This window comes from Ptychodera flava, chromosome 5 (genome assembly GCF_041260155.1).
Source record: "Ptychodera flava strain L36383 chromosome 5, AS_Pfla_20210202, whole genome shotgun sequence".
In the NCBI taxonomy this organism is placed as follows: Eukaryota; Metazoa; Hemichordata; class Enteropneusta; family Ptychoderidae; genus Ptychodera; species Ptychodera flava.
In genome coordinates, this window is record NC_091932.1 from 16,842,284 (window position 1) to 16,868,729 (window position 26,446).

Below are 26,446 nucleotides of genomic sequence, written 5' to 3' on the forward strand. Positions count from 1 at the left end.
ACTGACAACCATATTTGCTAACAGAGAGAGTTGTGCCATGTTTATTACATGTAAATTGGGACAAAATGCACTGTTTTAACACACTTTTCTTTATATTCAAATCGAAGGTTGTCATAATTTGAAATGATGTAATACATCCTGTCGTATTGTAAACTCTCTCATGATTAAAGGTTCTTTCATGTCTGTTACCATACGTCGCCATTCAACTCTCTTCCACAGTTCCCCAACGCCATAACCCGTGGAGCGAGGATTAATAAATGTATGTTTATCCTTGAACAGTCACGATCTATAAGCCATCATTTTCTCCCGTGTGCAAACAAATCAACATCACTCAACAGTCTGAAAAGATGGAGGTGGCCAAAAGGAGTGTATTAGCATGTTTAATGAATTTCGTCACAGCTGTTTGATGGGTGCGGAGCGGTGTGTGGCCGTCGGGAATTTGTTCTGGACCACTGCGCCTGAGGGTTTTTCTTTTTTGCTTTCTTGCCGTCGTTGCAGAAGTTGAGACGCGCGTATTGCGGAAGTTGCCTCCGTGTCGGCTCTCATGATTACGTGTGCCGACGGGCTCGTCAGGATATCGGTGCTTAAATGATGATACATTGCCAAGGTGTACAGGTTGATTTTTATCTGACTGCGTTCCTCGGCCGTTCAGGCAACATTTGACGGGGACCGACGCGTCGCGTTTCTTTTCCTTTGTTCAGTTCTAAAGACGGGGGTCGCCTTACCGAGGTGTCGTTTTGTGGTGACAAGTTGAGCAATATCTTGCCGATGAAAGGAAATTTAAAAGAGGCATTTGGTAGCCTTGTTTTGCCAACAAAATATTGAAAAAGAGTGTTAGTCGTACAAGCACAGCAAAGCGAGTAAATAGGCAATCTCATTGTTGAGAATGTCTTCTAATCAGTTGTCAACAATAACATTGAGCATTACCAGAACAAAAATTATAAGATATTATACATATTTAAAACTCTTCTCCATCAGCTCCTCTTTACGTATCGCACTTTTGACTTTCACTGTACCATGCCAGTTTTAGATCGCTCACGACAAATTTTAAAAACCTTCACAACAATTAAAGCTTAAACATGAAGCTTTATAATTTGTGCCTGGTCGAAATTCCCTCAGATGGCGCCATTGTTATAAATCACCCGGGCGTAGTTACCATGGAAATCCTCTTCACAACGACATATTTATATCGGTACAAGTATTTGAAGTCATCAATTACACAGTCAATATAAAGAGAATCAAACGGGCTTAAATAAAAGCGACATGAATAATGCCTGGACATCATTCTTAATAATTCAAAGGCAAACGAGAAATCACATTATTTGTATTGAGTGTGACTGCTTTTACACACAGCAACACACACATATACAGGTATGTATGTATGTATGTATGTATGTATGTATGTATGTATGTATGTATGTATGTATGTATGTATGTATTATGTATGTATGTATGTATGTATGTATGTATGTATGTATGTATGTATGTATGTATGTATGTATGTATGTATGTATGTATGTATGTATGTATGTATGTATGTATGTATGTATTCATGTATGTATGTATTCATGTATGTATGTATTCATGTATATATTCATGTACGTATATGTGTACATCTATCTGCACTCACACATATAGTATAAAAAGTTAATCAAAGACGCAAAAGTCAGTCTATATGTTGAAACAGATCTTGTATTCAAAAATACAGAAACGTTTGTCGAAAGCTGTCTTCTAATTTAACATCGAAAGACTTAGTGAACATGGCGTTTTAAGCTTGCAGCTATCAACTCAGTTAAGCAACCAAAGAATAATAAGATATAAAAGGAGCAGCTCAGCTTCAGCTCATTTGCATATCTTAACCGACCCACTTCTGATTAAATCATTATATCCTAATGTTCTATTTCATTCTTTCGTTTTATTAGTTTTTGTGTTCTGTTTTTTGTTCTTCATTCTATAATTCACATAATACAAAGTCATCTACCTGAAAATAAGCGTTCTTGAATGACGTTTCAATAACTTGTCCCTAATTCGCCACCGTATATAATAACATTTCACCTGTTTGTGAGTTGTAGTCGTCCATGGATGTATAGAAAAGAAATAATACGTCAGCGCACAAAAAATGTATGTTATGATGAACTTAAAACTGTTTACCATCACATTTTAAAGAGAAAAACTTACACAAGTACTGTTTCAAACCAAAACAGCGTTGAATTTATCGTCGAATATAATGATTTGGTTCCGAGCGCTCCAGTGCGTACCTAAGGTAGATATTACTTTACAGATGGTCTCTTTGTTTCCCTCCCGGGTCAAGTCTGCAACATGTACACAATGTCCTGTCGAACTTTTAGGGACGGGACGCCATTTTGTTTGGCCTTGTATTTTTATAACTCCAGAGTTCCACTAGAAATAGAATCGCCCTCGCGCAGTGCAACCGACCAAGACATCTTGCCACTTTAACGTTACGTATCAAAGGACCACACGGCGGCTTTACAGGCGGGGCTGTTGCCAAACCATCGGTAATATTTCCAATAAACCATGACGTTTTGTCACGTATTTTTTTACAACACTGAGAGATAAAACTGTCACGCGAGATTGCAGCTTGTCGTAAGGTTGCAAAAGCAAGTGTTCACGAGATGACATGACCGTTTCATTTCATGTGTTACTGCATCTTGTGAACGGAGGCGCACCAATTCCAAACAGCAATTTTTGCGTTTCTGACAGAGAGAACCAAAAAATAGAAATAAAAAAATGATACGAATTATGATGTAAAACCCTGTAAGTTGCGAGCATTGACCCAGACATACCAGATAAATGTCTACGTGTAGTGGACAGCCATTCCATTGGAATTTATATAAAATTCGCTCACTAACATCGATGTATTGTAAGATGTGAGTCAGAGCTAAGCCGTATGTATGCTATCTTTGTGGGTAAATTTTCATTCAGGAAAAGCTTCTTTGAGTTAAAATGAAAGGCACTCCTTTGATGTAATTCATCATTATATTTTGTATTCTCAGAAAAGTGATATCAGTATCTATTTGAATATACAGCCTTGTATGTCACGTGACCAAGATGGCTGCTTCATGTTTGCCTAATTTTGTCGTCTGACGTTTTAAAGGAAGAAATTTATGGCGCGAATGTTAACCGAATTTTAAAGATGGCGTGGACATAGGAAGAGTTTGTTTAGCGAAAAAACATATATGTTTTTATAATATATTCATCCAGTTAGGTTTCTATTTGCTAAAAATATACTTGTGCGTACACATATTTCATGTTTTTCGACAGCGTTTGTCAGCACTGTTTAAACATTTGCTCCTTCCCAACCCCGAAGACAGAATGACTATGAATGTTGTGAAAATGTTTTATAATCTGTCGAGCCTCCTGCTCTAGTAATAACAACAGAAGAACACGTGCCTGGCTCTCGGTGAGAACACAAAAATGAAGCTGCTATGTAACGTCGATCTATTTTTGACGGTATGTTTCATGGGTACCATTTGCTTCACGAACATATGTTTGGTATGAAAAAGCCAAACTGATGGAAAAGGCATGAATTTAAACAAAAATCGGCGACTTTTCACAAATCCAATTTCTCTCAATCGATCATGCCAATTCAGTGCGACGAGAGAAGGTAAAATTTGACAACGCAGGAAGGAACAGAAAGCAAAGGCCGTTATCGGTGTCGGGCATCACGGATCCGACCCTGTTTTCTTCAACATGATGAGCGAGTCGCTATATCTAGAAACGGGGGCCATTAGGTCAATAAACGTCAGAACGATATTAGAATAAATAACATCGACAGCAAAACTCAACAAGGGACACTGGAGAATGGAATTCCGTAAATTGGTAATCCGACATCACATCGAAGCGGATCATTACGTCATCACTTATTGCTTGTCGTTATAGCAAATGGAAGCACCTTCTGTCGTGGAAGTTAGCCGCCAACGCGGACAGTGCTGTCGCTTACGTTGTCATTTCAAGGGTGCAATGACTTTGTGTCATTTCTGCCTGCACGGCAGGCTCCAAAAATACACCACCTTGTGTGTGTTGTAAAGCTAAGAATAAACTGGAATTCATGGATCTCGGCGCTGCCCTCGGTGAATCGGCTTGAAAGTCAACAGAAGCCGGCCAATGACCGAAGGCTGTTCGGGACAAAGTTCAAGGTAGACAGAAAAAAGCCGCAATATAAAACAATATTATGAAAGTTACAGGATCAGCTTTCGGGTTTGACATGAAGTTCCCCTTTTTCCTCAGCTCCGAGACAAAGATTCTCTCAGCGACAAAAAGGCTCGGATTCGACAAGGGGTTATACCCTATCGGCGTGCTCAGTGAAATTTTTGGTGAAGCCTAACTTGTTCCCACTTTCACGGACGTTACACGTGCACGCAAACGATTTACTTTCTATGGTTTTCGAAGTAGGCAATTTTCTACTATATTAGCCCCCCGGCGGGGAAACGCTGCGAGACCGGGATAATGCGATATGACGTCACAACGGGAAAGCTCTGTGCTTATCGCTACGGGAAATGTTTTTTATCAATCGATCAAAAGACAACAAAGATATACAGCCAATCGGCGCATCCTAGCGATGACCGGCGAATCCGAAAATTACAGCCGCCGGGCGAAGTTATTCTTCGCGATTTTAGAGAAATTAATGCCTGCAGCGTACCAGCGCTGTGTTTACATTTTTATTTCACGGGAGGACATGTGCAAACCGGTTGTCTTTTATCGCTCGTATTTCACGGGCGATGCTTGATACCGGGAGAGTGTGGTGAATGCGATATACAAAGCCTGTTAAATGCTCACTATATAGAAAAGACTGACTTTTTCCAAGGCCCCCAATTTGTGTAGGGCTATTGTGCGACGTGTCGTCGCACAAACAGCTGAATAGCCGTGCAGCATCCTACCGCATGTCTGCAGATATGGGTGAAATATTACTGATAATAATCTCCCTGTTATTATACGCCAGACAGGCTAATAAAAGAAGATGGACGATGAGCCCTGGCTGTCGTGTGCGTAGGTGAAATAATGCCCGTACGGACACTGATTTATACCGTGAGAGTAGTCGCTTTTACATTAATAAAATAATTGCAAGCCATATTTGAAAGGTGCCTCTTCTGGATAAAAAAGTGTATATGAATCACGCAAGTGCTTTCGAGAGTACACGGAAGAAGCAAGACCTTTCAGAGCGTACTCTCTTCCAAGAGAACCGTACCTGTCAATCAAGCCGTACCAACCAGACGGTCGTCTGCAAAAAAATTCATCCGCGGGATTATTGGCCATTCAAGGAAATAAATCCTCAATCGGTCTGCCGATAGTAATTTTCTGCGAACCATATTTTACCCGACTGAGAATTTGAAGACCATTTTTCATCGCAGACAGCTGTCGATTGGTTTATCCCGCCGCTACAAATCATGAGACAAGACTGAATAAGGTTCTTTCTCCGTTTTACCTGCTGGTGTCGTCTTGCGTATGCAAACAACAGAAAAATCCGCCGCGTTTAGTTTTGTATGCGCCTGCTGTCTCACACACAGCGAACAAAAAACACAATCGTTCTTTGATGCAAAATATAGCTATGCATTTGAATTAATGGTTTTTTTTGAACACGTTCACTTTATCCGGAAGATAACGGTAAGTATGAATTATAATGATAGCCGCCTATTGCAAAGCAAATAAGTGCTTAAAGTATCACCTTTCTAAAAATGTGGAATCACAGATCGTTGTTTAAATAATATCAGAACCAGATCTCTTGTTCGCTTCCATAGATAAACAAAAAGCGTTATGTTAGGAGCCTAAATAAATAGAAGAGCTAGAGAGCCTTTTATTTGCAAGCAAAACAGATGAACCTGTCTAAGCGTGTTTGTTTTATCAATAGCACTTCCGTAGGCCGGTATGATATTAAAGGAAGGTGATTGTACAAATATTCCAATATCGGCGTGAAATTTCGAATTCGAGTTGTGTCCATATATACTAGAGGCTTGATGAAGTTGGAGTAAGTTTAGGTATTTTAAGCAAAACTTGTGGTTGGGTTTGTATCAGCTACCAGAGCTTTTTATCTTGCGTCGTCATCACCTCGGCCTGTCGTAATACTATTTTCTCTACAAACACGCTTACACAGGTTTATCTGGTGCGATAAGGAAGCCGTTCTTTTTTTTAATATTCTCCCTCCGAACTTTCGTTATTGAAGAATGGCTAATGAAATGATAGAGCATTCGTATCATGACCGCGATAAGTAATAAAAAACGGCTCTCTGTGCGAGAGTAACTCGAAACCCAGACGTCATGTCGCCTTGAGGTGAAACGGACAAGAGTCGTTATTCATATTTTGTGTTTGACGGCATTGACGAAATGTTTACAAGTGGCACTTTAAGTGGCAACGTTGCAGTTTGTATAACAGTAAATCATCGTTTAATAAATGCTATTCTTTAAGAAAATTATATCTGAAAATGTACTAAGTGATAGATGTAGTTTTCCGAGGCAAAAATAACGTGACTTTAAATGCAATTGCTGACTGCGGGGATTACTTAAGATTTGTATTAAAACACAATCGGCCACGACATGTGCAGCTCTCTAATAACGCTATACTGTGCCAGCACACTCATGAAAAACTAAACTAAGCGTGTTCTTCCTAAATACTAACTCGAGTGTCAAGAATGCGCATGTTGGTGATTTGCTTCGTGCTTCGAGTACGTCCATAAAACGTGCCTCTAGCTTTGAACCTTTTTTGAAATTGTTCAATGTTTAAGTGAGGAAGTATGCTTCTAGTCTAAACAATCTTCAAGTGAGTAATTGAAATTACAGTTTCTTGGAACACCGTCTAGAGTTACAGGCCTTTAAACGCAATTACTTACTTACTTACTTACTTACTTACTTACTTATTTACTTACTTACTTACTGACTTACTGACTTACTGACTTGCTTGCTTGCTTACTTATTTACTTACTTACTGACTTACTGACTTACTGACTTGCTTGCTTGCTTACTTATTTATTTACTTGCTTGCTTACTTACTTACTTACTTACTTACTTACTTATTTATTTACTTACTTACTTACTTACTTACTTACTTACTTACTTACTTACTTACTTACTTACTTACTTACTTAGAATTAAATGTCTCAACTTGATACCATTTAACCTTGTTTTCTTACCTACGTCTGCCTACCTGACAACCCTTTCAGAGAATGAACACGCGATAAACGATTTTTCCAAGAAATGTTCATACTGTAATTATGAACTTCAAACTTGCTATACACAGATTAGATGCAAGCCAATAGCAAAATGTTACGCTCGTTTTCAAGTTTCTAGACTCCTAAATAATGCTTTCAGGTTAATTATTGCATTTTCCTGGTGTTGAAATTTGTTGTCGAAACGGGGCGGCTTACCCTTTTGTCGGTAGGACCACAGACTAACATAGACAGAGTAGCAACACTTGCATGCCTTTTGTTCCATGGTCGTCTCGATAGACTATTGGCTTTTCATATTAAAATGAGCTCCTGAGGTGTTAAACTTTTTGGAGGCTTTGTTTGTGGTTGATGATTACACGAGATTATGCGAAAAATACGACGAGATGGCATCGTACTGCCAGTCGCGTAGCAACCATAGTTACTTTGTGAGCTCTCAGGCCAGAAACACTGCTTCACGCCAATCAAAACATAACACGGCAGCAGTTTCATAAACATGTCCTTCCTTGACGCATGTGTAAAAGAGGGTACGACTGACCGTAAACCATTGAGTAAAACCAGACAGTATCGATAAAAGACTTTCAAATTTGGTTCAAACACACTCATTATATATTCATAAAAATATGAGAGGAATTTTTAAACGGTAAAACTCGTTTTCCTGAAGCTCAAAACACTCCCGTTTTCGCCAGCACGTCAATTCTGCTCAGCACCACACGACAACAACAACACAAACTTTGCCGAACATACTTTCGCTTAACAATTGGCGAAAATCCGAAAACTACCGAAGGATTCATGGTCGGCACTCTTCGGAAAAGAGAGGCGAGAGCAACCTGAGGCGAGGCGAACATGGATGGGTTACGTAACCGCTTCACGCCTTAAACAATACCCGTTGCCACTCTATCTATCTTTCTCTATGGTAGGACACAGACAACTTTTGCAGATGTCTTCTTAAAGCACTTTACGGGATACATTCAAAACTACGTTTACTCTACCTCACCGTGCTGAGGATATCAAAAAACAAATGTTATTTTTAGACAATGAACATGGACCATCTGTCAAATTCAGCGACAAACAAGCAGCACTGTTACACATGTGTCAGTCTCCAGCATCTGTCCCATGTGCGATATGGTATGGGGAAAAAGTGTTTCAAAAAGGGCGATGACATTGACTTTCATCTGTTACCGTGTCGTAGTTAATCAGAGGGTAAAACGCCAGGTACAAGATGTATTTCTACAATTGTGACTTGCTAAGTATATTATCGAGAGGCAATCATGTAGCGCATGCGTACAAGGAATAATGCCAAGATGGCGAGTTTCCCGCACGCAATCGCTCACATGTCTTCCCTTTTCGTCTTCAGTTTATCCTGCAGGGGTCCGTCATAGCTATGAAAAATAATATGGTTTATTTATTTTATTTATTTATTTATTTATCTATTATACTTCCTCACTGGCCCACATATATTACAAGACGGAACAGAGACACCTAAAAATAAAAAGCAACTAGACTGCAAGAGAAAAACTCTTGCACCACAGTTGAGCAATACAAAGTCACGACTAAAACAGAAGCCAGTAAATGGTAGAGACAAACAGGCGTCGAACACCTCTAGCACTGTCCCACCATACAGTTGCTCACGGGTTGCACCGGAATGTGATCATGAAAGGATGACAATTGCATAATTTGAGTCATATAAGTAGATTGTTCTAATCTCTCCCCTCCCGCACTCACCCATTTTGAAGATTAACACAGAGCAAATTTAAATTCTGACCGTCACTTTCAGCACAACATCACCACAAGGATCACGCTGTTGTTACAACACAGTTTGGTTCTTACAAAAGGAACACTACTGCAAATATACGCCAGTAAATGGAAAAGGGTTACAAGTTTCTCTTTAAGATTTAATTTTCGCTTAACATGCTCTAAATGTCGAGGTATCCACTGCTCCTAGCTGTATATGTGGCGGCCATATTTTAGGGAATACTGGACTATGTCTCTAGAATGTAGACTCACGAATTGCCCAAAAGAAATTTCTGAAGTTGTAATAAGAAATTAAGTTGACAAATTGAAAAAAAAACTCGAAAAGGCCACATAAGTAAACTTACCCTTGCTTTTTAGTATATTGCTACATTTTATTGCTAGATTGTCATATTGTATCGTCTTATCACCAATTGTACCGGCTTCCAAGAAGTTCGAAGTTGCAATTGTGACTTTGAAGTTGCGGTTAGCCTATTAGCTTGTAAAGTTCTCAATGTTTGCCCATATTTGTAAACGAAATGAACTTTCTTACGCCTGCATCATGACGCATCGTGCGAGTTAAAACTCCAGAATCGCAACGGCGACCAACACACTGAGTAGAAGCAGTTACAACATGTTTCTTACTAATAAAAGTGCTGTATAGCTCAAAATGTGGGTCACATACCGTCCCGAGGGGTCAACTTCATCCACTGTGTCACGTCAAATGGAACAAACTGTCGCTAGAAAGACGTGTGCTTATGGACTATCACATATCATTGCAACTCTTGAGTGAATCTCAAAGGGGAATATCGCATCTAATGTCATTACACCAGGTATACAAAAGGAGCGGGATTTCATTAGACAGTCTAATAACTTTCTCATTATTTAAGTATGATGAATTAACTATTCGATTTGCCTTATCGGCCTTTTCTCCTTCGAAATAATAAACCTGGCAACAAAGGAGGTGTAAAAATATACCACGTAATCAGCAGTGGTACTGTTACCATGGCGATTCAGGAAGTAATAGGAAATGAATATAAATAAGTCATTGAGATTTGTGTTTTTGACAGTCGAATCAGTAAAATCATAATTTTTTTACGCTTAGATTACAGTTATGTGGGATTTAAAGAGACACGCCTGAACTGAATTACTCCCTGGCTTCGATTAATGTAGAAGGTTTCGAGGGCGCTGATGGAAATTAAAATAAACAAATAGACTACTCTATCTCGATAAAGTGTGACTATGATGATGATGATGATGATGATGGTGATGATATTTCGCAAAAAGCGAAAAGAATAGCATTTGTGGCAAATGTAAAGTTGACGGTCAAGTTGCAGAGCGTTTTCTTGTCTGTTATTTTTCTTCTGCCACAAAGCGAACGGATTCGTTACTCCAAGTATCAAACTTGAATAAATAAGTAAAAAAAATAACTACCAAGAAGTTCACGCAATTTTCACACGACAAACTCTTCCAGTTGGTTTCACAGCTTCGGTACCTTTAGTGTACTACACGAACCAATGTTAAACATATTGTTTTAGACAAAGAGTGTCTTCAGCATGCACGATGGACTCGGTTCAAGTCGGTGAATAAGTAGGAAGTACTTGAAACGTTTTGATATGTAGTTTATTATTTCGTCGATTTAAATATATCTGACTTTGACGCGTAAGTTTTTTCCCCCGCATTAGAGTGAACGAACGCATCTGTGTGGAGTCTGCGCATTAGTACTGACTGAGATCCAAATATTTTATCACTCTTTGACATATTTCCCCTATATCCATGAAAGATACATGGGACATTTTTGAAAGAAAAATATTATCTCGTGTGCACGAGATAGTAATTCGTGCGCATGTGATACTATCTCGCGCGAACGAGATAATATTTAGTTTTTTCTTCCAAAATGTCCCTTATAGACTTTCTTGTGTAACGCGTTCGCTAACTTGCATTTTATTTTGGTCCCACATGCGCAGTTTCAAGTCGACGAAACTTCCGCTGATCTCATCATTAAAGATATGAATGTGTCAAAGTAACGCAAGAAGAGACAATGACAAGAAGATTAAACGAGGCTGTAAAGTCAAGTTCGTCGATTCCATATAAGGAAAAGACATTGGCATGCTTTACAAACATGTGTCAGATTTTGGTACATTCGAAGGTTAATGCCACACACGTCAGTCTTAATCCAGAAATTGATATCAAAATTCAGGTTAAAATGTCACGCTTGGTGGCACGTCATGCAAAGTCGATTTGTGTATATTTTTCCACGTGACCTTTGACCTCTGGTCATTTCATGCGGGATAGATCGAATGGATTATGAGATCTGTATTGTAGACTCAGAAGCGGAATATTGAGCTTAAAGCCCAAACTGACCAATCACCGGTTCTCTCGCAATGACGCTATGTATTAACCTGTGTCCAACAAGGAAACAACTGTTTCCAAGGCAAGTCCACATGTAACATAATTAATTGATTTTTCACATGCCCTATTTCAGTTAACTGTACTCGATAATCATGGCGTGAAATTCACCCTTCACCGCAAATATATTTAACCAACATGATGATGTGTATCTTTCAAATGATTTACATTTCTCTCACTTGACCTAGTACTTTACAGTAACATTATCCAGATTCTTGTCACATCTTGTAACCTGCAACATGAGAAAGAGAAAATCGACATATTTTTTTTCAAAAAGACCTTCTGTCTGTTTTTAACCAGCAAAGTTTGTAATGTCGTGATGTGATTCGATACTGTTTAGAATTATATAGTGGCAAATATTGTTGAGAATGAGTAGTGTCCGCTAAACACGCTATTACATTATTAATGTATTGATGAGCTATTGTATTCGATTACAACTGAACATACGGAGAGAAAAAAAAATTAAATAAAACACAATGAAAAGTTGAACAAGACATAAAACCGAATGCATGCGTGTTAATCGTAATTGCTTTTAAATCTCTACATGCATAAAAATGAAACTTGCCGCAGTTTGTAGAACAGCGGGAGATTATTCTCTTGGCATGACGTCATCTTTAACAAATGGCCCCTTTATATTACGTCATATGTGTATTATTTTAAGTCTAGATAAGACAGGGTGTTTTTTCAACCTTTAACCTGACACGTTGCTCAATATATGTAAAACTTTACGCCATCAACTACCGAGCATGTCTTAGCTGTGCATTCTGGGTATTTGGATTGTTGAAAGTAGCCAAGATTTCTCAAATATAAGTGGTTAAATAATGTTAACATCGCCCAAGGAGAGCATATCTGCACGTATTCCACTAAATTGCTGATTTTCCGGCAAGTGTCGGGTCTTTCCATTGTACATAAATTGTCCAAGGGATCAGCGGTTTCTACAACAACCAGACAATGTCTGATAAGTTGAATTTCCTCTGCAGACTGTATGATATACGCCTGGAATTAATACTTCCCTGTTCATGTTTTCTGCTTAAGTGAACAGTTTTTTTTACCGTTAAGAGCTTAAACACACATGTTAAGGTAGGAACGCGCCTCAGGAACAGATATTCGGACTTTCCAATTTCTACAATTCTTTTCTGATCTACCACTTGTGGGGGCTCATTTTAAAGCTCTTGGAGAAAGAGAAACTTTCACAAGCTTAGTTTTTCAAAAATGTTATTTCGTCCATACAGTTAACACAGGAATGAGGCCATTTTGGATTTTAAATATCGCAAAATGTTGAGTAATTTGTTTCGCTAGTTCCAAACATTGCATGGTGACCCCTGATTTTTATTGTTGATTTGATAGGAGAATGGTTTAAAGTTTCATTCAGGAAAGTTTGCGAAAAAATTTAAGTCTTTCACTTTTTAGGCGCATACTACCTTAACTAGTACTTAAACCGCCCGTATTTCGAACGGTAGAGGTTAAGGGCAGAAAATTATGGTCAGTATTTTACCTTTAAAAAATGTGATTAAATCTTTTGCATTTTAGTTAAACATATCAGACGTCACAATCCCCCTATATGAAGCTAGTTTGTAAGCGTAATTACGCGAAATTGAAAAAATATGTTTCCATAAAAATGTCAAATTTAACAATGCAGAAATTACATAAATTGTCTTTAAGTAGCTCTCACATCTTAAACATTTGACATTTCAACAACATTCCGTGTTTTCCGGAATTCTGACCCATGCTGTAAAATATATCCTTGATGAAACTTGCTAGATTATGTAGAGTTTGCATTCTTGGAAGAAGTAAGAAAAATATGTCCTTGATCGTCCGTTTCAATTACGGTCGAGACACGATATGTATTGTCGAAATCTTTAAGCGTGCACCCATTGGGAGCCTGCACATGTAGACTCGATTGCTATGACAGTGGGTTTGATGTCTAGGCGGACGAGGCTGGTAAGGTCAAATTTGAAATGAACTTTTTCGAAAAAATCCAGTTCCTCAGAGAACTGCACCGACACATTGAACTTTGATCTGACTGTCTCTCTTCATCTGGCTCATATTGCTCTGTGCAACGATAGCGCAGCGTAATCAATAAACGAATTCTGCGGTTCACTTGGCTTCACTTCTCCTCAGTGGCAGATTTTCATTAAATGAACTGTGCCACTTATTGTTATTTATCAGGTCACGCTCACTTGTGTTCCCGATTTTAACAAGGAACAGCGAAGCAGTCAAGGACAGCATGAATTACGACTTGGCCGTGAAATAAGTCATAATATATGAAAATTCATTCAACTTCGCTCTCCACTCACTTGTGCTATTATTTCTAGCGTGACAAATTACACCCGCATATTGCAGTCTGTCGTTGCGCTTTGTTAGTTTTAACGGCCGTGATGTTTTCCTTGGAATACGATACTCCGTAACGCACTGGTGTCAAGTATTTGTCTAAAAAGATTTCAATTACGCTTTTTTTCTGTTTTATAGCCAGACAGACACGCAAAAAATATCAATTCGCCTAATGTCACTGATACATTGATATTTGAATGACACAATGACAACGACAATTGATATGGTTTGACCATCTTCAAAGATCATGTACGTTCTTTGATATTACATGCTATCGTTTAAATGCCCCTACAACATACAGCTGCCATCCAAATACAGCTAAAGTACACGTTTTCCGTTTTTTTGGTTTACGTCATATTGAATAACCCAGCCAGCATACCAGAGAAAAGAAACAAACAAACAAGTAGGCATTCGAACAGAATTAACGTACGAATTAACCTCGGGGGGGAGAGAGAGAGAGAGAGAGAGAGAGAGAGAGAGAGAGAGAGAGAGAGAGAGAGAGAGTAGAATTGTAAATGGCAAAGACGATATAAAGTAACGACAACAACAACAACAGCAACAATAATAATAATGAAATGATATGAATAATATAAAAGCTTAACAGAAAAAATAGGTCTGATTTTCATGAAATCCACAGTATAATTTAATTTTGGGGCGCAGATATCAAAAATGCCATCCACTCTGTAGGCAAGTGTTTCCATGGCAACCGTTATCCTGCCAAACTTGCAATTTTCTTCAATTGAACTTGAAACGTCTGTCCAACGAACTATCTCTATCTACTATATATACGTACACGTGGTTCCAAGAATTGCACGTTTCATTCAGGGAATGGCATTTGCACAATGCTACTGAATAATATGAGATCGAAATCCAAAATGATGTACGTTTTATGTTTCAATATTAATAATTAGACCTCTAAACGTCTTCTTTCAATCTCTGATCATAACATTTATGCAAATTTCAACGCCATTATTTAGATGGTTTTTGTAGTGTTTGTGTTCAGGTTTTTGTGGCATTCGTAGGCTTGTTCGCGGTGCCCTCTACCACATACGTGGTTAGTAACGGTTTCAAATCTTGGTTCTGGTTGAAAGGAGACGTCTTGATTTCGCACAAAACACTAACGCTACTTCTCGAAAGGAGGATGTTGGTATGCACAGCCTTACCAGCTTGATCACAGGGTACCCTGAGATCTGGTTGTTGTTGTTTGTATTGTTGTTTATGTCTATTAGTCGTGTTGTTGTTGACCAATAAAATTCAACGAACATAACTGTTGTGTTGTTGTTGGTTCAAACGCAATGTAGATGTCATAAGAAATGGTACAAGGACACTATCATTGTTTGACCTCTCTCACTACCAACGTACACTCTAAATTACATGAAGAGAATATACATTATCAGTGGGAGACAACATAACAGTTATGTTCGTTGAACTTTATTGGTAACACGATTGGAACTAATTTGGGATAATTGGATCTTCATATTTTTTAAATTTCTCAAAAGTGTTTGGTGCCGTATAGCTGAATGTTGCAATATTACAAATTACTCATGAAAACAAGTGTGTAACTTAAAAAGGAAAGCAGATGAGCTTACATTTGCAGATTAAGCCGACATTACTTCACCATCCAATTATTCCAAATAAGTTTCAATCGTGTTTGGTCAACAACAACACGACTAATAAACACAAACAACAATGCAAACAACAACAACCAGATCTCTGGGTAACCTGTGCCTTGATACCTTCTTCAAAAATACTGGAACACCGTTTGTGGTTCAATTTGCACTGGTGGGTTTTCCTGAAAGTGACGTTTTCCAATAGGTTACCCGAGAGCAACCTTTCCGAAATATAAACTATCATATGAATTTCGCGACGACATCAAAAACACGCACACTTCCAACTTCTAATAGTATCACGGGATTTACTTTTGTCGGGAAAGAAAGAAAAAGGGTGTGAGGTAGAAGCCGGGTTAAACGAAGACAGATCAAACTACGGGAAACACTGGATTTTCTAGGTTACTACAGCGAAATGTCTTGATTCGGGACAGTGAATCTGTGTACTTGTGAACCCGTCTAGTCCATTACAAATTAAAAATTCCCAGTTTATTAAAAATATACCGGTTGTAACCATCCACCATGTCATGCGTGAGTGACGCAGGCCCGAGCCTGTATTGGAGCTCCCGTCACGGTGAGGCCATCGTCACAAGGCACCGAATTTCCGCCGCTCCTAGAGCAGCAAAATTATGGTCTAAACAAGAGAAAGCGGATGTGCACAATCCAATTCATTCTAGCTGTCCTCTGACAGCGGATCCAATCAAAGCATGCCGTCAATTTCGTGTGGCTCCGTCGCCATGTTAAATCAATCGTGTACAGGAGTCTCCGATATTGTCGTCTCAGCGATGGTTTTCGATCAAGACTTTCGGCATATTTTTTGTTTACTTCTTATTCACGGACTTAGATTCGAAATATTTGTAAACTCTGGACAAAGGATTTATTTTAAAGGCTCCTGTCAAAATGCCATTGGTTAGATCTATGGGTGATCCAATACAGAGTCTCGACTTTTTCTATTGATGGAAACATCTTGCCACATAATTCCCAAATTTCATGGCACCAACTAACCCATGTTCCATAATAACCATCTGTTCACAGACACTTTTTCATTAAGACCCGGTCAGGCCCGTCTATTCTCAGCAAATGATATGCAAATTTATTCTTAGCCATGGGTGTAATGGCATCGTATTTTATTTATTGACTTGCAAAACATTGCATTCAATGAAAGTCGTGATCAAAGCAGCTAATGGGAGTCTAATGTGTACATTTTTTAGCGTAGCTAAACAACTGAACCATTGAAAAGGACTTCATAATTCATCTCACGGTGTCATAGCGTTCATAGTCAATATTCGTCAAGTCTTGCGGGAATGCGAAATTAAAAGTGCGTACGCTCGAATAATGAATGCACCCATTAATTAATGTTGTTTGCTGGCGCTGCAGGTGTGGTAAAAATCCATGCATTAAGGGAATTATTCGTTAATTGCTGTTTTTTTCACCTTCTAACCGTTGTACATTCCTATTCGTTCAGAGTTGCTCTAGCATCAACACTTTTTTGGGAACACGAGGAACGCCAAGTCGTCGCTTGATAAAAATTTTGAATTTTGATTTTTTTTTTGTTACTATACTTAGCCAGTGAACTATTTAGGAATCTGCTTGCCACATTCGTGATGGCCGATATTCATCACACGTTTCACGACGGAAGGGCGTGCCACAAACAAGTATGAAAATAAACAACAAATTATGCAGGTGTGCATGGGGCGTTAAAATTAGCCACGGTCTATAAACACCGAGTAAACATAAAGATGACGAGTCCTTTCAGGTAGTTCGGGCCTCGATGTGGAAAAACTTAAACGTTTGCCCAAACTTTCCGTAAAGGAATTTTAAACTATCACCTTTCGGAATCAAAATAAAATTAAGGATCACCTTGCAAAAAAAATTGAAAGAGAGAACAAATATTCCAATATTTCGTGACATTTGAAATTCAAAATGGCCACCACAATGTGTTAACTCTATGGGGAAATAAAAATTTCAATTTTTCACAAAAAAAACCAAACACGCCTAAGAAAACTTCTTTCACTCCATGAGGTTTACAGAATGAGAGACCACACTTGGTAAACTATACAAGAATTGTTTAAGTTTCAGAGTTCGAATTTCTGTCCCCGAGGCGCATTCTCCGTGAACATCATTTCTGCTAAAATATCACCAGTGCAATGCAGCGTTAAAGTAGAACGTGTCTCGTGGACAGATATTCGGACTCTCAAACTTTTACGATTCTTTTCTGATATACCACTTGTAAAAGCTTTTGGTGTAAGAAAACTTTTCACCAGCTTAGTTTTTGGAAGTTCGAAAACTTTATTTTTCTCCATAGAGTTAACACAGGGATGGCGGCCATTTTGAATTTTAAATATCGGTGAATCTTGGGTTATTTGTTTCTCTAGTACCAAAATTTACACGTTGATCCCCGACCTTGATTTTTATTATTGATTTTTAAGAGAATGATTAAAAGATTCCTTTAGGAAAGTTTGAGCAAAAGTTTATTCTTTTGTACAACCTTAAAAGATTGATAAAGATGAAAAGTTAATGAAGACTGATACTTTTTTTGCACAGAGGTGCTAATGTGCGAACAAACAAACAAACAAACGAACAATAAATAAAGAAATAATATAGATGCCATTAGGAAACAAAATATACGTGCGCAACAAACCTAATGACGGCAAGCATGATTGTGCACGTGATCATATTTTAAAATACAGAACGGCTGTCCCCCTCAGGCAGGCCATACTTCTAGAAGGAATGAAAACAATTGTAAATCGATTTCAGACATTAGTAGCAACTCTAGCCAGTCTTATGTCTGCCAGAATAAGCAGTAAGTTTAGAGATGATGATTTATAGCTAAAGCTAACTTAAAGATGGATTTTTTCGACATTTGGGTGTATTTTCAGAGCAATTTTTCGAACACTTATTCATGTACCAGTTTTTGTACACATTCAAGTATCTACACATCAACGTTTCCTGATTGTCCATATCAAGTAAATCAGTTTAATACAGCGATCAGCTAGATCTTGAATGGAATTCGAGTACCTTCCGCTTACTATTGCTCATCAAACAGAAAACATTAACTCTTGCCAGTGCAGACGGGGACAGCAATCCTTGAAAGTGTACCCTGGTTAGTGTGGAATCAGTGCATAGTGTATATGGCAAGGCTGTGTACAAATCTCCAGAGGATACTCAACTAGAATGAGAAACATAGGGGAAACTATTCACAAGATCATCGACCGTATCACAGATATTTTGCTCGTGATCATGTAATCCCCTCCGCAGACGACTATTGATCCAACCCATCATTTTGTAATGGATCGTGCGAGCCGACGTTGGAATTGGGTGACGATGCGGAACTTCTGTTTGCACCACATTTTGCTAATAAAAAATCTCTCCTAATCTTGTGAAGTCACATATGATACCTTCAAACGACATATCCAAGTTGTCACAAAGCGTAACTGAGGTTGAAGCATCACTATCGATTACTTACCACACAGTATCGCTGGCTTAGAGAGACCTGCGCAGAATACGTAATTACGTCACCTGTCATCCATTCCATCGCACTGAAAAGCGATAGCAATCTCCTACATCTATCTAATGGTATTTTACTTAACACTCGCTTATTCCTAAATTAGTAACACGAGATATAAGCCTGAATTAAAAAATCGCAGGGAACCAACACAATCAATTCTCTACTGCCCCGCAGTACTCTGATGACGAGGCAAGACTGGAGAATGCTGGGTCCACATAGAAAAGTTTTGTAAATCACAGTAATCCAGCATTTGCCTCGCAAACTACAGGAGGGCCTCCTAAGTAAACCTCATTGTTTCCAGAAGGATGATCGGGCCCAGCGTTTACCAGGTGCACCTGTAAATACTTGTCAGTAACAAAGTCGCATAAACTCGGGTACATTGGCTCGTATGGGACTGGATAAATCTTTTGATGTCAATATTCTAATCGTAAAGTTAGACCCCGAAACGGTGTCTCGATTTTGAGAAGATAAAAAAGCTAGCCAACGCTAGTTTACTCATGTAATTGTACGTTGAATGTCGGTGTTGGTGTCTTGAATAGAGAGGGCGAAACATCTGTCTTTTCAAAACGCACAGCCCTCTGGCGCAGGGACTCCAGTGATCTTTGAAATTTGAAAATTGCGTGCCGTATCACAGAAACAGCTCAATGAGCAGGTGATAGGCACGATTCATCATCGAAAACTCGTCCCTGACTAGAGAGTCATAAACGGTCTTGTCTCTGTACGGTGATTTAAATAATAAACCGATCGTCTAATTGGTCCACAAAGTAAGCGCTCACGTGAGAATTCAATGCCGGCTTTTCTTAAAAATATATCACGCGCGATGATGTCGCAGATTCGCCTGGAAACAAACGGATTGAAATTTTCGTTGCTAATGAGAGCGCCATGGCCCGAGGTTGTGATTCATATAATCATTAGACATTGCTGCAGCTTGTGTACTAGGGTGATTTGTCACATCGGAGTACTGAAAGTAAATGGCGAAATGCTGAAAGTGGCGATTGTCATCTACAAGCCACAAATCACACCATTCCGGCCATAGTAAGTCGAAATTCCGTGCTGATTAAGGTGAACGTGGTAGCGAAGTTGAACTTTTGGTCGAACTTATGTGCGAGCTGTGGTCGACTTTTCCTAAATACGATGACACGGTTCTCCAGCGAAGGCTGTTTCTATGTTTACGAAAATCAAATTTTAATGAAATCTCGGTATAAGTACTTGAGGCTGAAATACGGTAAACACAAAACGGCATACTAAATCAGATAATTGGCGTAATGTCAAGGTCAGCATAAAGCAATACAATGTCCATTCAGGTCACCGAATACAACTTTGTTTACATAACGCTGGTATGCGCCTAGAAAGTGAAAGACAAGCTTTTGCTCAAACGCTCCTCAATGAAACTTTCAACCATTCTCTTGTCAATGAAAAGGAGGGTCACTGTGCAAAATTCGGTACCAGAAAAAATACCCAACATTTAACGATGATCATCATCCTTGTGTTAACTTTTAATACTGAGAAAAATTAAAATTTTCGATTTTCGAAAACTAAGACGGTGAATTGTTTCTTACCACAAGGGTTTAAAATAAGTCCCTCAAGCGGTAGATCAGAAAAAGAATTGTAAAAGTTTGAGATTCCGAATATCTGTCCCGAGGGGCATTCCGCCTAAAGAGGGACTATAAAGGAGACAGTACCTAATTTCACATTAATTTTTCATATATCATAGATTTCATTTTGTTACTATGACATTTTGATGGCATAGTAGCGCCGACCGCGGTTGTGGATATATAACGTAACTATGTAGCACCTCGAGGGCTGATTACAGAATTTCGGAAAATTTTATCTCTCGTTCGCCCATTTCATCGCAACAGCTGCTCGTGGAGCATGCGCTGTTCATCTTACTGGAGCATTCATTTTAACAAAGTTCCTTATGCTCGTTCTTGTATACGTATAATGTCTTAAAATGACATCGTAGGAAGTTTCAGAGACTTGGCTATTTATCTGCATTCATGAGAGTAGCGTGACGTCATTTTGAATTAACCCCCATTAGATGGAAAGGACGATCTTCCTACTCAGTAGAAGCAATCCCCCGCGTCACACAATGGTTTCGCCCAGATTACAATATCGCTTGTCCGTTAATGCTAATCTACATGGCTATTTGTGGGGTAATTTGCCAATATGATATATTGATAGCCTGGTCGAAAGTAAGTGAGAGCCTGTGGTGTATTCTCCGACGAGGTCGCTCGTTTATTTCACTTGGAAACAGAAATAATTCGAGTGAAGACTCCGATATTGATCATGAAAACGCCCAGGGGGCAAAGCAAATGAGCACCAACTGACAAAAATAACCTAAAAAGCGTGGTTTTTTTTGTTTATTACAATTGGATACTTTTCGGCAAACGAGTGCAGGTAAAAGACTGTAAAGTCGGAAGAGCAAGGATAAAATTAATCAGGCATGTAGTAAAAAGCCGGGTCTTGACAATTTTATGCAAAGCAGCACCTATGTGTTTTGCCAGCAATATGAAAATTATTTCTCCACAGCGTGGGCATACAATCCTCTAACCTCCACTAGCTTTTGCCTTTTTCCAAATGAGTATTTTATGTTCTGTTTACGGAATACGCTTTCCGTTCTATATCTACAATCTTGTTGAAATCGTGTCCAAGTTCATCTTGTCAATACAATCTGTAGGTTTGTGACATGTCCCATTTCATTTGGTGACTACTGAATTTTAATCCTGATTCCTGATCCACAGTAACATCGCATATCGTGTACAGAGCATCATATTGGCGAGGCTAATACTCGGTATTTCAACACACTGGGCGGACAAGAGTGGGCAGAAAAATTCATTTTGTTTATGGAGCAATAACAATGCAAATACTATATTGGTCCTAATGTTATCGACGTTGCGACACACTGGCGTGCCCTTGGCTCTAGTGGAATTGTTTCGCGTTGGTTCTAAGGCGCGTAAGGCCAAACAAAAAAATATGTGCTGTTCCGATTACATGGTTTTTTATAAATAGGGTAGGTAGGTAGGGAATTTTTTTTTTTTTTTCATTTTTTTTTTATTTCTCAATGTGCATTTTGTACGCGTTCAAACAAACTACCAGTGAACAATTTCCTCATGAAACGCACTCAAATTGAATACCATATATTAAAATAAAATATTCATCAGTAGAATTGAAGTGTGTGGTTTATTAGACTGCCATGGAAATTGATATGGTTGAATAACAATTCTTTGACACGAAAGTGAACTGTTTATCTAAAGGTAAATCCTCAGCTTTTAGCAGTCACTCGCAAAAAAAAACGCACATGCTTTACGTTGAAGTTGTTTGTAGCCTCGCCAACCTGTATATTTGTCTGTTGTACTTACAACCACGCCCAGCAGCATCACTGGCACATTCAACTTGAATAGAATACATTTTACATTCAGAAAAACCTGGATGGTGTTCCTCCAAATTTCTTCGAATGTTCGGTTCTGTTCAGAAGACAAAAATCGACCTTTCTTCACCATGATCGCATTTGCGAAACAAAATTGAGTACACGTTATGTCCATCGCGAGTCACCATTTTGTTTGAGACGAGGCCTGCTATAAGTAGGCATACCAGGCCCTTTTTTGTTCTCGGTTAAACTTACTTGAATTGTATGTTTTCTTGAAGATCTTGTCTCAGGATTCAAAAACTGTTTGAATAATGGTTCTATCTTGTCTACTTCCAGGGTTACGATTTTTTTAGAATTAAAATATGCTCGATTTTTTGACAAAAGGTCAAAAAATTTCAACATATGGCTGAGAGTCATTTTGTGGGTTATCCCATGAAAAAATATGTTGTATAATAACATTAATTCTCTAACTAATCTGCTTTAAAATACTTTTTGTGCAATATATTGTAAGAGTACGGTATAAGGAGCTTTTGTTTTCTTTACACAGAGACTTGAAAATGCCAAAAATTTTGTGAGACAGAGTTGAAAATTAATTGGAAGGCACCGTGTTACGTGTATACTACCAGTCAAAAAGCTATTTTTCGCCATTTTCAAACTACTGTAATTTTCAGAGTTTTTAAGCTAGCTCTGTCAACTTTTGGACAGTTAAACTTGAGTAATAACAATTAGATCTGTAAAATTTCTTAAGTATTACATTTGAGAAATTCTGATATTCAAAAAACCAAAAATCATAGGAATATGAATAAAATAAGTCATTGTTCAACTGATCAACTCACAGTACAGAATAATCCCCCTGGAGCTGTCCTTTTTTACACAAGAATATTACTCCCCCCTAAAAAGCTGTCATCTTGTTGTAGTCAATTTTCCTTTAGCATTGAAATCTAGAGCCAGGGTTATGATTTTTTCCTTTCCTTTCCTTAGATTTTTCATTCTCTCTTCATTTGCCCGTCTTTCAACTTGTCTTGTTTATCAATTCCCGATTCCTGCACTACCCCTATCTGTCATTTTCCCCAGTTTACGTTTAAGGTTGTTTACATACATTTATTATAATAATAACCAGGCATGCTGACTTTATTCCCATACCGGTACATCATTGAAAGAGTATTCATTTCTGTTGTCAAATATCATTTTGTAAATTTTGTGTAACATCAACAGATGAAAAATGAACACAGTTTAATGTTCGCAAAACTACATGTACCAGGGTTTAAACGTTTGAAAACAGCTGATTGTAGCGTTGGCAGTTGGGGCTGTTCACGAAGTACGTACGTACGGCAAAATTCACGGTAAATTCCGAACGCACAGATTTTGAAACTACTCAGAACTGACCTTAACACACAGTTTTTGGTGTACGGGTTTATATTGTAATGATAGAATGACTATAAAAAGTAAAATTGACCAAAATTTTGCTCGATTCACTATCACAAAACACTTCCGGGTTTTCACTTGGCCTGCATGGCCGCGCTGTGCATGGCGCTGTTCGGAAATGACAACAACAAGGTAAATGAAAGATTACATCAAAAAACGGCCGTGAAAATGCTTCAAACTTTCCACAAATTTATATAACAGTTGCTGTTTGGTATACTAACTCCGATCACTGAAATTGTCCCTGCATTTCAGCGAAAACCTACCCACCAAACGCCGTTTAGGCACTGAACACATACTGTAACGAGCCATTCCATTCTAACATAGGAAGTAGTGGCCTGAGAAATGTGCGTGCCGCAGTACGGCACGCTGCAGCGCTGTATGGCGAAAAATAATGCTGGATTTGAGCGCTAATATGACACGATATTTTTTTCTTTATTTTCAAAAAAATCCCATGGTAGAACGAGCAGTTGAATTGGAATTTTTTTTATCGATAATTTTATTGAATTAGACCCAACACTTTCTGAGATACAGCAGTTTGAAAACCGGACACCGTTCGGTGTGCAACACTGTCAGTGTCGATGTCATCATGTCGCAAGTTTTCATGAGCGTCTGGCATCACTTCTAGAAGAATGACGTATTAGTTCTCGCGTGATTCGCGCGATTTGTCATAGTTCTCGCGTGCTTTCATGCGTTTCACGTTTTTTCATACCGTTATTTTAATCTTCCGGGTTTACGAGGCTCTAAAAAGTCTAGGGTCGGGGGTTGAAATTGGGTTGGGTCGGGTAATCGGAACAGCACATATTTTTTTGTTTGGCCTAATCAGTTGAAGTATTTGACACCACTCTACAAAATCATCTTGAAAACTCATCCTCCCATGCAAGAACAATTAAACACAAGTATCGATACCAACGAATCAAATCGCAAATCAGGAAAGATGTGTCGTCAATGCCGACATAAATTTGTATCGACTACACGCGACTTTGAATTGTGTGATGACGTGTGCGTCAAAAGACCCACTGGTCCTGTGCGCTAACAAAGATGAAAAAAGGAGTAGTGTAGTCACGACATCTACACTTGTCTCGTCTAGCGTTGTGAAAAGCAAATTAGAACTCAGCTTTCTGCAGAGATATGTCAATAAGGCGAGGTGACCTTGGGTCAGATAATATCTGCGTTCTTCAATTGAGTCGAGTACGTTTGAAATGACATGAAATCCACCGTGCATTAACTGTTTACGGTGCTGTATCCACTGAAGATAAATTGAGCGGATCTGTACACCCGACCCAGGGCGCTTTGAAATGACATTTTAAATACCGCTTTCCCCGTGCGTCGGGTCACACAACATCTGTGTTCTGTGTTCAGATGTTACGCAGTGCTATAAAGGACCCTGGTGTTGCTATTATTGATGTGGTGATCAATCAAACATGTATACGAGATGATAGGTTCTGGCATGAGAAATCGTATCTAGTGCTGCAACAAAACCTAGTATCAAATTTTTCCAATTTTGCAATGGTGGTGTCTCACTAGTAACGCACCCGTTGTCTCCGTTGCTGAATCATAAGGGTTTATTATAATCTAGATCTATATTGGCCCGGCCCAGGTATTTATGTTTTTGCATATCTTGCCGTGCAGTGGCCGCGGGACAAAACGCCTGTAGCTGAGAATAAAATGGTGTAAAGCGTTGACAATTTTTGCCGACTTTCTCACCGTTTTGCAATTTTGTCGTCAGATTGGAATCTTTCAGTGTCCCAATAAATAAATAAATAAATAAATAAATAAATAAATAAATAAAAAAATAAAAAATAAATAAAAAAAAAAAAAACAAAATAAAAAAGCACGAACGGAAAATATTCTATTATCAGCATATCAAATACATACAAAAGATATGCATGATCTGCGCTTGGAGAAATTGCAGGCCATTGACGTAGAAGCCCCCAGTGAATAGAAAAGTAGTCCCTTTGTTTTTATTTAAGCATTTTTATTTGTTCTCAAAGTTTAAAATTAAATGAAAGCTTTATCTTACGTATGCTTTGACCATAGACAATACAAAGACAGATTACTACTTATCTCGATGTGACATTACATGTGTAGCTCCCGATTCGAAGTTAGCTAACAAGTCAAGTGAAAGTAAAATTTCAATATACATGTAATTTTAGCACGATGAATACACACAGCGTCATACAGCGTAAGTGAGTAAATTTTACCGGCGTTACTACGAAACGGCATTCAACTTTACAATAACACACGCCAACAGCAAAACTTTGCTATCACAAGTTGATCTGAACTCATTCAACAATAACTTGTTCGTGAACTCTGCATCATGCATATCGGTTTGGTCGACGCTTATTTTAATATGCAATAAGTGAACCTTGATCACATCCAACCTACATCCCATCGTAGAAAGGCAGGAACGGAGGTCCTGTATTGGAAACAATAGAAACAATTGAATGGTGCTTATATATCTATTGCCGCTTTAGCACGGAGCCACTTATAGCGATTAGTGACGTCTGTGCTCGCCAGAAATATTGTTTCTTTTTAGACCCTTCCTCATACACCGATTACGCATCACCGGGTAACCATTTGAGGAGACATTGGATCACAACAAAAACTTTAAAAAACACACTTTTTTCATGACCTGCCAGCCCACACAGATCATGCAGCTTGCCTTGGGGGCTACGTGACCGATATCATTCCCCCAATATGAAAATAGATCCAAGAGATGACAGAAGCATACATTTCACCCAATAAGCATTTTATTGCCGTAGACCAAATATGGAGGTGCAGTCGAGCCGATTGTTGCCGCCCTGTCGACTGCTAAAATAAGACGCAGATGATTTATTGAGGGCCAATGTCCTGGCCAACGTCGCAATTTGTCATGCTTTTCGTCGAATGTCCGC

At 38.6% G+C, this 26,446-nt stretch overlaps 1 protein-coding gene across 1 annotated transcript in view; it reads left to right on the top strand.

Annotated features, from left to right (window-relative positions):
- LOC139133150 (short transient receptor potential channel 4-like) overlaps positions 1-26,446 on the top strand; it is a 145,005-nt gene that overhangs the window by 89,518 nt on the left and 29,041 nt on the right. The gene's annotated exons all lie outside the window — the stretch shown is intronic.